Raw genomic sequence first — 10,396 nt, forward strand, 5'->3', positions numbered from 1 at the left:
CTCCAGACAGGAATTTGTGCCATCAAATTAGACAAGGTCATTGTGCTAATCCTGAACAGGGATGGGAGTGGAGCAAGAAGAAACTGGCCAGCAAGACACAACTGGCAAGGCTGATTTTTGCCGTGTGGTGTGAAAGGGCATGTGGCAAGGAGGTGGTCCCAGCTTAATTTAAAATAAGTATTTATAACCTATAACCTCCGGTTCTCACCAGATGTGTGAGGAGAAGAGGTTGTGCATCCTGAATTATCGTCAGAGTAGTCGTTAGAATTTCAGAATAACACAGGTGGCCCCACTGTGCTTCTGTATGTGTGTGTATGACTATGTACCTTGGCAATTTCAGAGTCACGTTGTAAGTCAAGTTGCAGTGGGAACATTTATCACATTATGTGTGGAAGAAAACATCTGAGAGCTAAAGAATGAGCTAAAGAAAGTAGAGCAGGCATCACTAATCAAAAAGTTGAGTTGCTAACCACGAGATAATGTTCATATGTTGAACACATTGTTGCTGGGCTAAGTACTAAGTGTGTTTTCTTGGGTGTGTTTGAAAGAAAATGAGTAATATGTCTTAGTGTTTTGTTAGGAAATACAATTGGTAATACAGCATAAATTATTTTGGTGTAAAATCAGATTTTCTTTAATACTAATTCCCCAGGCTTCTTTAAATATCAGATATTTCAAAGTGACACAAACTCATATTTGATTATCAGGGATGCAGACATTTAGTTGAATAATTCACTCAAGTTAAATGATGGAAAAATTACTAGTTGGTTGGTATTAGTAAAAATTATGTCAATAATAGTTATTTGAGCTATTGTTACTAAGCACTTTATATGCATCTTATCAACTAAGCTATAAAGCTGGACTGCTATTTATGGAATTTAGTCCAGAGATGTCTATTTAGGGAACAAGGAAACGGAGGCTCACCAAGGAATAGGTCACTGGAGTCTGTTTCTCAGTTTTGTTCCATCTGGCCACTTAACTTGCTTTTTGATTATACTGTCCCCGTGCCTCCCTTTCCCATGTATGAAGTAAGAATGGCTGATAGCATTTAATCTCTTTGAGGTTTAAAGATAAATTGAGTTACTATGTGGAAGACTTGGATAATGATGTTAAATATATGGAAAATAATCAAGCAAATATTGGTTATTCTCATTGGTCCATTGCTGGAGTAGATTATTACGGCTGTTAGAAGGAGAAATGTCCTCAATAGGCTCACATACTTGAATACTTGATCCCAGGTCAGTGGCACTATTTGTGGGAGGTTATGTATGAACCTTGCTGGAGGAAGTAAGTCACTGTGGGTGGGCCGAGAGTTTGTAGCCCTCTCTGCTCTCAGTTTGCTCTTTATGGTTGATGCTTTTGGTTAAAGATGTGATCTTTTTGCTTTCTGGTCCAACTACATGCTGCAAGCCTCCCCTGTCATTGTGAACTTAATGAACTCTATCTCTGAAACCATAAGCCCAAATAATTTTTTTCTTCTACTTTATATCTAACTTGGGAACACCATTGGCAAGAAAAGAAAAAAATCTGTGGGCAATTGCTATAATGGAGATGCATTTTAAAATTATCATTGTCCAACCTGAAAAACTAGGAAAAGACAACACGTTGTATTATTTCAATAAATTTAAATCTAAAAAGAAATAAAATTGATCTAAAATACCTTTTCTTGTGATGAGATTTTTTGTCTTACATTTAGATTTTATTTATTTTTTATTTATGTGTAACACATGTTAGCTGTCTCTGTGCTGGTATGCTCATATAAGTGTGGATGCCCTTAATGGTCAAGGAAAGGTACTGGCTTTCCTGGAGTTGAAGTTGTAGGAGGTGGGAGGATATCCCATCGTATAAGAGCAAATGGTACCGAACCACTGAGCCATTTCTCCAGCCCCAAGAAAGATTTTAACAGTCATGGTTTTGCAAATGCATACATATATTAGGACCTAACAAATAATACACTCCAATGTGTATGGTTTATTAAACTTTATGCCTTGAAATGTTTTTCAAATCCCAGAAAGTACTTTTGACATAATTTTAATCATTTTCCTTAATATCCATTATTTATTCATTTATTTTTTTTCTTTAAGGACATTGGGATTATAACTGAGTACCAAACTTATATTGATACTAGAATTTGGAAAAAGCTTTACTTATGCACACATGGCTGTCCACTCCCCATTCAACACTACAATCCTGCCTGCTATTTTAATATATTTAAACATGGTGGAACATGACTTTAATTCCAGCAGCTGGGCAGCAGAGGCAGGCAGATTTCTGAGCTCCAGGTCAGCCAGATCTACAGAGTGAATTCTGGGACAGCCGGAGCTACACAAGGAAATCCTGTCTTTAAAAAATGCTCAGTATTTCATTACTTTTTGACCTTCAACACCCACATCTTAGGGGTGGTATAAGTAGAGAGTATCTACATTTGACATCAAATAGATGGAGTTAGATTGGAGTTAAAGACCTCATAGTCAAGAGTATATTTATTGCTATAGTATCTGTCGGACACCAAGCATAGTTTAGTTAAAATTAAGAAAATAATTGGGTAAGATGAAAAAATACCTTCAAGAGGTTTGAAGTGAAAGAGGAAGATTGAAGTCTCAAAAGATTATGTAAAAAAATGATAGAAAATATGGACAGCCTTGGGGCAAACCAGAATCGAGCTGGAAATAATAGGAGGAACCAACAATGCTCACTATTTTTCTCAAGTTATAAAAATAGATCCATGTTATCTAGGCAATGCCTGCATTTCTTGTGCCGTAGAGGAAAAAGGGTATAGAAGGAGGAATGTTTGCTTTGAAAGCTACAGATGATGTTCTCTTTCAAGGTAAAGAAAACATCACACTCAAATCCCATGTACTCTTTTATAATTTCCTTTTAAAACTGGGGCTCAGGTTAAAGTAGCTCTTATGTGTAATGTTGGCTTTGTGAAAAAAGGTGTCTCCTTAAGAGTTTTTTTTTAAGTTAAGCATTTGGCTATTACAGAAGTGTATAGGAATCTATGAGTTAACAAATTATAAAAAGAGAAAGGTGAAAGAGAAAAAATAACTATTTTGTGATATGTTCTCCTACTAGGATTAAGTAAACATGAAAAAGATTATAAAGGGTTTAAGTTGTATTTTGAAGTTTAAGTGTCCAATCACATAGTGTTGCTAACTCATAAACCAAAGTGAGTTTGACCCCAAGTTCTAATACCACAAAGTAGTGGTCAGTTTCCTCTGTTATTATTGGGACTCCTTCCCTCCTACAGTATCATGTGAGGACTCTTCAGCCAAGAAGGTTTCTTTTAAATTTATTTGATTTTCTTTTTTTTTTTAAAAAAAATACCAATCCAAGTTCCCACTCCCTCTTCTCCTCCCATTTCCTCCACACACCCTACCACCACACCATCATCTAATCCTCAGAGAGGGTAAGGCACACTGCTTTGTACAAAGGTCCAAGGTCCTCCCTACTATCTCTAGGCTGAGCAAGGTATACATACAAAGAGAATAGGATCTTAAAAAACTAGTTCATGCAGTAGGGATAAATCCTGGTGCCACTGCCAGTGGCCCCTCATTATGCCCCACCCATGCAATCACATTCAGTGGGATTAGTTTGGTCCTATGCTTGTTCCTTCCCAGTCCGGCTGAAGTTGGTGAGCTCCTATTAGCTCAGGTAAACTGTTTCAGTGGATGAACCCATCATGGTCTTGACCTCTTTGCTCATATTTTCATTCCTTCCACTCTTCAACTGGACTTTGGGAGCTCAGTCCAGTGCTCCAATGTGGGTCTCTGCCTCTGTTTCCATCAGTTGCTGGATGAAGGTTCTATGATGATCTTTAAAATAATCATCGATCTGATTACAGGACAAGTCAAGATTGGGCCCTGTCTCCTCTATTGCTTAGGGTCTTAGGCAGAGTCATTCTTGTGGGTTCCTGGGAGTTTCTCTAGAGCCAGGATTCTGCTAACCCTATAATGGCTCCCTCAATCAAGATATCTCTTTCCTTGCTCTCATCTCTGTCCTTTTTCCATCTCGACCATCCTATTCTCTCAAGTTCTCCACAACCCTTCCTTTCTCCCCTCCTCTTCCCCTTCTGCCTCCCTTCTCGCCCCACTCCCATGCTTCCAATTTTGTCAGGAAATCTTGTCTGGTTTCAATTTTTAGGTGGTTCTCTATATGCTTTTCTTTGAGTTCACTTTGTTACTTAGCTTCTTTAGAATCATGAACTATTGACTCATTGTCCTTTGTTTATAGCTAGTATCCACTTATGAGTGAATATTTACCATATTCATCTTTTTGGGTCTAGGTTACCTCACTTATTATAGTGTTTTCCACTTCCATCCATCTGCATGCAAAATTCAAGATGTCACTTTTTTCCATTCAAAAATTTACACTTCCTCCTCTCCTCCCATTCCCCTCCCACTCTCCCACTCACCCTTCTCCCTCATCCTCCTTCCTTAAGAGAGGGCAGGGTACCCTGCCCTGTGGGAAGTCCAAGGCCCCCCCCCCATCCAGGCCTAGAAAACTTGCATCCAAAATAGACTAGGGTCCCAAAAAGCCAGTACATGCAGTAGAAACAAGTCCCAGTGCCTTTATCAATGACTTCTCAGTCAGCTCCTATTGTCAGCCACATTCAGAGGGTCGGGTTTGATCCCATGCTCATTCAGTCCCTGTCCAGTTGGATTTGGTGAGCTCCCATTAGAACAGGCACACTGCCTCAGTGGGTGGACCAACCCCTCGCTGTCCTGCCTTTTTTGCTCATCTTCTACCTCCTTTTGCCCTTGAACTGGACCTTGGGAGCTCAGTCCATTGCTCTGATGAGGGTCTCTGTCTCTATCTCCATCTGTAGCCGGGCAAAGATTCTATGGTGATATTCAAGATAATCATCAGTGTGATAGTAGATCAAGGCCAGTTCAGGCACCCTCTGCTCTGCTGTCCAAGGACCTAGCTGGGGAAGTCCCTGTGGACACCTGGGATCCCCTCTAGAGCCAAGTCTCTTGCCAACCCTAAAGTGGCTCCCTTAATGTAGATATCTTCTTCCCTGTTCCTATATCCGCCTTTCCTCTATCTCCACTCTCCCACTCCCCCAAGCTCTATTCAGTCTTTCCCTTTTCCCTTCTCTCTCCCCCTCTCCCCTTTCACTAGCCCCACACCCACCCCCATGCTCCCAACTTTTGCCCGGCTATCGTGTTTGCTTTCAATTTCCAGGAGGATCTATGTGTGGTTTTCTTTGGGTTCACCTTGATATTTGGCTTCTCTGGGCTTGTGAACTATAGGCTTGATGTCCTTTGTTTATGGCTAGAGTCAACTAATGAGTGAGTACATACCATATTCATCTTTTTGAGTCTGGGTTATCTTACTCAGGATAGTTTTTTTCTACTTCCATCTATTTGCATGCAAAATTCAAGATGACATTTTTTTTTCTGCTAAGTAGTACTCTAATGTATAAATGTGCCACATTTTCTTTATCCATTCTTTGGTTGAGGGGCATCTATGTTGTTTACAATTTCTGGCTATTACAAATAATGCTGCTATGGCCATAAATGAACAAATGTCCTTGTAGTATGATCGAGCATCTTTTCGGCATATTCCCAAGAGTGGTACTGCTGGATCCTGAGGTAGGTTGATTCCCAACTTTCTGAGAAAACTGCCATACTGATTTCCAAAGTGGTTGTACAAGTTTGCATTCCCACCAGCAATGGAGGGGTGTTTCCCTTACTCCATATCCTCTCCAGCATTAGTGTTTTTGATCTTAGCCATTCTGACAAGTGTAAGATGGTATCTCAGAGTTGTTTTTATTTGCAATTCCCTGATATCTAAAGATGTTTAACATTTTCTTAAGTATCTTTTGGCCATTAGAGATTCTTCTGTTGAGAATTCTCTGTTTAGTTCTGTACCCCATGTTTTAATTGGGTTATTTAGAATTTTAATGTCTAATTTCTTGAGTTTTTATTAACTTTTATTGATTTTTATTGAGTTATACATTTTCTCTGCTCCCCTGCCTTATTCTCCCCCTTTCAACCCTTCTCCAAGGTCCCCATGCTCCCAATTTACTCAGGAGATCTTAATATTTTTCTATTTCCCATGTAGATTAGATTTTATGTAAGTCTCTCTTAGTGTCCTCATTGTTATCTAAGTTCTCTGGGATTGTAGTTTGTAAGCTGGTTTTTGTTTTTTATATATTTTGGAGATCAGTTCATTGTCCAGTGTGGGCAAAGATCTTTTCCAATTCAGTAGTCTGCCTTTTTGTCTTTTTGATTGTGTCCTTTGCTTTACAGAAGCCTCTCAGTTTCAGGAGTTCCCATTTATTTATTGTTGCTCTTAGTGTCTGTGCTACTGGGGTTATATTTAAGAAGTGGTCTCCTGTGCCCAAGCATTGAAGACTACTTCCCATTTTCTCTTCTATCAGGTTCAGTGTGATTAAATTTATATTGAAGTTTTTAATACATCTGGATTTGAGTTTTGTGCATGGCGATAGATATGGATCTATTTTCATTCTTCTACATGTTGACATCCAGTTATGCCAGCACCATTTTTTTTGGAGATGCTTTCTTCTTTCCATTGTATAATTTTAGTTTCTTTGTCAAAAATCAGGTGTTCATAGGTGTGTGGATTAATATCCGGGTCTTTGATTTGATTCCATTGGTCAACCTCTCTGTTTTTATGCCAATACCAAGCTGTTTTCATTACAGTAGCTCTGTAATAGAGCTTGATGTCAGGGATTGTGATGCCTCTGGAAGTTTATTGTGCTGGGTTGTTTGGGTTATCCTAGGTTTTTTGTTTTTCCATATGAAGTTGATAATTGTTCTTTTAAGGTCTTTGAAGAATTGTGTTGGGTTTTTGATGGGAATTGCATTGGGTCTATAGACTGCTTTTGGTAGAATTGCCATTTTTACTATATTGATCCTACCTATCCAAGAGCATGTGAGATCTTTTCATTTTCTGGTATCTTCTTCAGTTTTTTTTCTTCAAAGACTTAAAGTTCCTGTCAAATAGATCTTTCACTTCTTTAGTTAGTATTACCCCAAGATATTTTATGTTATTTGTGGTTACTGTGAAAGGTGATGTTTCTCTGATTTCCCTCTCAGCTTCTTTATCTTTTGTGTATAGGAAGGCTATTGCATTTTTTTTAGTTGATCTTGTATCCTGCCACATCACTGGAGGTATTTATCAGCTGTAGGAGTTCTCTTGTAGAGTTTTTAGGATCATTTATATACACTATCATATTATCTGCAAATAGCAAAAGTTTGACTTCTTCCTTTCCAATTTGAATCCCCTTGATCTCCTTTTGTTGTATTATCGCTATTGCTAAAACTTCAAGAACTATGTTGAAGAGATATGGAGAGAATGGACAGCCTCATCTTGTTCCTGATTTTAGTGGAATCACTTTGAGTTTCTCTCCATTTAATTTGATGTTGGCTGTCGGCTTGCTGTATATTGCTTTTATTATATTTAGATATGTTTCTTGTATCCCTGATCTCTCCAAGACCTTTATCCTGAAGGAGTTTGTCAAATGCCCTTTCAGCATCTAATGAAATGATCATGTGTTTTTTCTTTCACTTTATTTATACAATGGATTACATTGATAGATTTTCATATGCTGAACCAGCCATGCATTTTTGGGATGAAGCCGACTTGATCATGGTGGATGATTTTTTTGATGTGTTCTTAGATTCGGTTTGCCAAATTTTATTGAGTATTTTTGCAACCATGTTCATAAGTGAGATTGACTCTTTCTTGGTTGAATCTTTGTGTGGTTTTGGTATCAGGGTAACTATAGCCTTATAAAAAATGTTTGGCAATGTTCCTTCTGTTTCTATTATGTGGAACATTTTGTGGAGTATAGGTATTAGCTCCTCTTGGAAGTTCTGGTAGAATTCTGCACTAGAACCATCCAGCCCTGGGCATTTTTTGGTTGGGAGGTTTTTTGATGACAGCTTCTATTCCCTTGCAGTTTATAGGCCTATTTAAATTGCTCATCTGGTCTTGATTTAATTTTGGTATATGCTATCTATCTAAAAAATTGTCCATTTCTTTTACATTTTTTTCAATTTTGTAGAGTATGTGTTTTTGTAGTATGACCCAATGATTCTCTGAATTTCCTCAATGTCTGTTGTTATACCTCTTTTCATTTCTGATTTTGAGAAAAATCAACAACATAGACAAACCCTTATACAAAGTAATCAAAAGGCAGAGAGAGAACATCCAAATTAGCAAAATCATGTTGTTAAATTCTAACTTTACTCCATGGTGATCCGATAAGACACAGGTGGTTACTCCAATTTTTTGTATTTGTGGAGATTTGCTTTTTTACCGAGTATGTGATCAATTTTAGAGAGTGTTCCATGAGGTACTGAGAAGAAGATACATTATTTTGTGTTTGGGTAGAATGTTCTATAGATGTCTGTTAAGTCCATTTGTTTCATGACATCTGTTAGTTCTCTTATTTCTCTGTTAAGTCTCTGGTTGACCTGTCCATTGGCAAGAGTGGAGTATTGAAGTCTTCTACTATTAGTGTGTGGGGTTTGATATGTGATTTATGTTTTAGTAATGTTTCTTTTACATATGTGGGTACTCTTGTATTAGGGGCATAGATTTTCAGGATTGAGACTTCATCTTGATGAATTGTTCCTATTGTGAGTATAGAGTGTCCTTTTCCATCTCTTCTGACTGACTTTAGTTTCTTAGGTCAGTTTTATTGGAAAACCTTTTCCCAACCTTTTACTCTGAGGTAGTGTCTGCCTTTGAGGTTGAAGTGTGTTTCTTGTATACAGCATAAGACTGGATCCTGTTTTCATATCCATTCTCTTAGCCTGTGTCTTTTTATAGGTGAATTGAGTCTATTGATATCAAGCGATATTAATAACTAATGATTGTTAATTCCAGTTATTTTCAGTGGTAGTGTTTGTATGTTTTCCTTCTTTGGGTTATGCAGGTAGGGGGGTTATCAAATGCCTGTGTTTTGTGGATGCAGTTAGCTTCCTTGCATTGGAGTTTTCCTTCTAGTACTTTCTGTAAGGCTTTGTTTGTGGATACATATTGTTTAAATCTGTTTTTGTCTTGGAATATCTTGTTTTCTCCATCTATGGTGAATGAAAGCTTTGCTGGGTATCGTAATCTGGGCTTGCATCCATGGTCTCTTAGTGTATGCAGCACATCTATCCAAGACCTTTTGACTTTCATGATTTCCACTGAAAAGTCAGGTGTAATTCTCATAGATTTACTTTTATATGTTACTTGACCATTTTCCTTTGTAGCTCTTAATATTTTTTATTCTGTATATTTTGTGTTTTAATTGTTATACAGTGAGGGGATGTTATTTTTTAATCCAGTCTATTTGTTATTGTGTAAACTTCTTGTACCTTTATAGGGATATCCTTCTTTAGGTTGGGGAAGTTTTCTTCTATGATTTTGCCAAATATATTTTCTATGCCTTTGAGCTAGAGTTCTCCCTCTTCTCATGTTGTCCCAGATTTCCTGGATATTTTGTTAAGAATTTGTTGGATTTCATGGGTTTTTTTGACTATTGAGTCTATTTCCTCCATAGTATCTTCAGTGCCCGAGAGTCTTTCTTTTATCTCTTGTATTCTGTTGATTATACTTGTCTTTGTAGTTCCCATTCATTTACCCAGATTTTCCATATCCAGAATTCCCTCTGTTTGTGTTTTCTTTATTACCTCTATTTCAGTCTTCATGTCTTGAAGTGTTTTCTTCCCCTCTTTGATTGTTTGTTTTTGGTTTTTTTTTGAGGAATTTATTAATTTCTTCCAATTTTTTGTCTGTCGTCTCCATTTCCTTAAGGGAGTTTTTTATTTCCTCTTTAAAGGTCTCCATCATTTTAATAAAGTTACATTGAAAGTTGTTTTCTTCTACTTCTTCTAGGTAAGGATGATAAAGTCTTCCTGTTGTGTGACCATTGGGTTCTGGTGTTACCATGTTGCTTTTTAGGTCATTGAAGAAATTCTTGCTTTGGTGCCTACCCATCTCTTCCTTCAAATGAGGCCAGCAGTGTCTTTGCATCTCAGGCTAATCCTTGCAGTGGCTTTCTGAGTGTTTGGGTGTTTTCCTTGGTCAGTTCTGTACTGTCAATGCCTGTCTCAGAAGAAAATATGGAATGCTTTACAAATTTGCTGTTATCCTTGCACAGGGGCCATGATAATCTTTTCTGTATTATTCCAATTTTAGTATATGTGCTGCCGAAGCAAGCACCCAAGAAGAGTTTTGTAGGAAATTTTCAATTGGATTTCTACTGACAAGTCCAATATTTCCCAAAGTCACAGGGCCTCCTGGAGTTTATGTGGAGCTCTTGAGGCTTAGTAATGTTAACTAAGGTTTAACCAAGTCTAGTCTCAACTTTCCTATCAAGAAGCCATCTCCATCTTCTCTTTATCTCCATATTAAATTCAAACTTTTGCTT

General features: G+C 37.7%; 1 non-coding gene across 1 annotated transcript; it reads right to left on the reverse strand.

Moving 5' to 3' along the window:
• Nucleotides 1-10,082: 10,082 nt before the first annotated feature.
• On the reverse strand, nt 10,083-10,188 carry LOC125410124 (U6 spliceosomal RNA). Its single transcript, XR_007234987.2, has one exon. It is a non-coding gene; the product is annotated as a U6 spliceosomal RNA (small nuclear RNA).
• Nucleotides 10,189-10,396: the final 208 nt, after the last annotated feature.

The sequence above is a fragment of the Myodes glareolus genome, chromosome 11 (genome assembly GCF_982192425.1).
Source record: "Myodes glareolus chromosome 11, mMyoGla1.1, whole genome shotgun sequence".
Classification (NCBI taxonomy): domain Eukaryota; kingdom Metazoa; phylum Chordata; class Mammalia; order Rodentia; family Cricetidae; genus Myodes; species Myodes glareolus.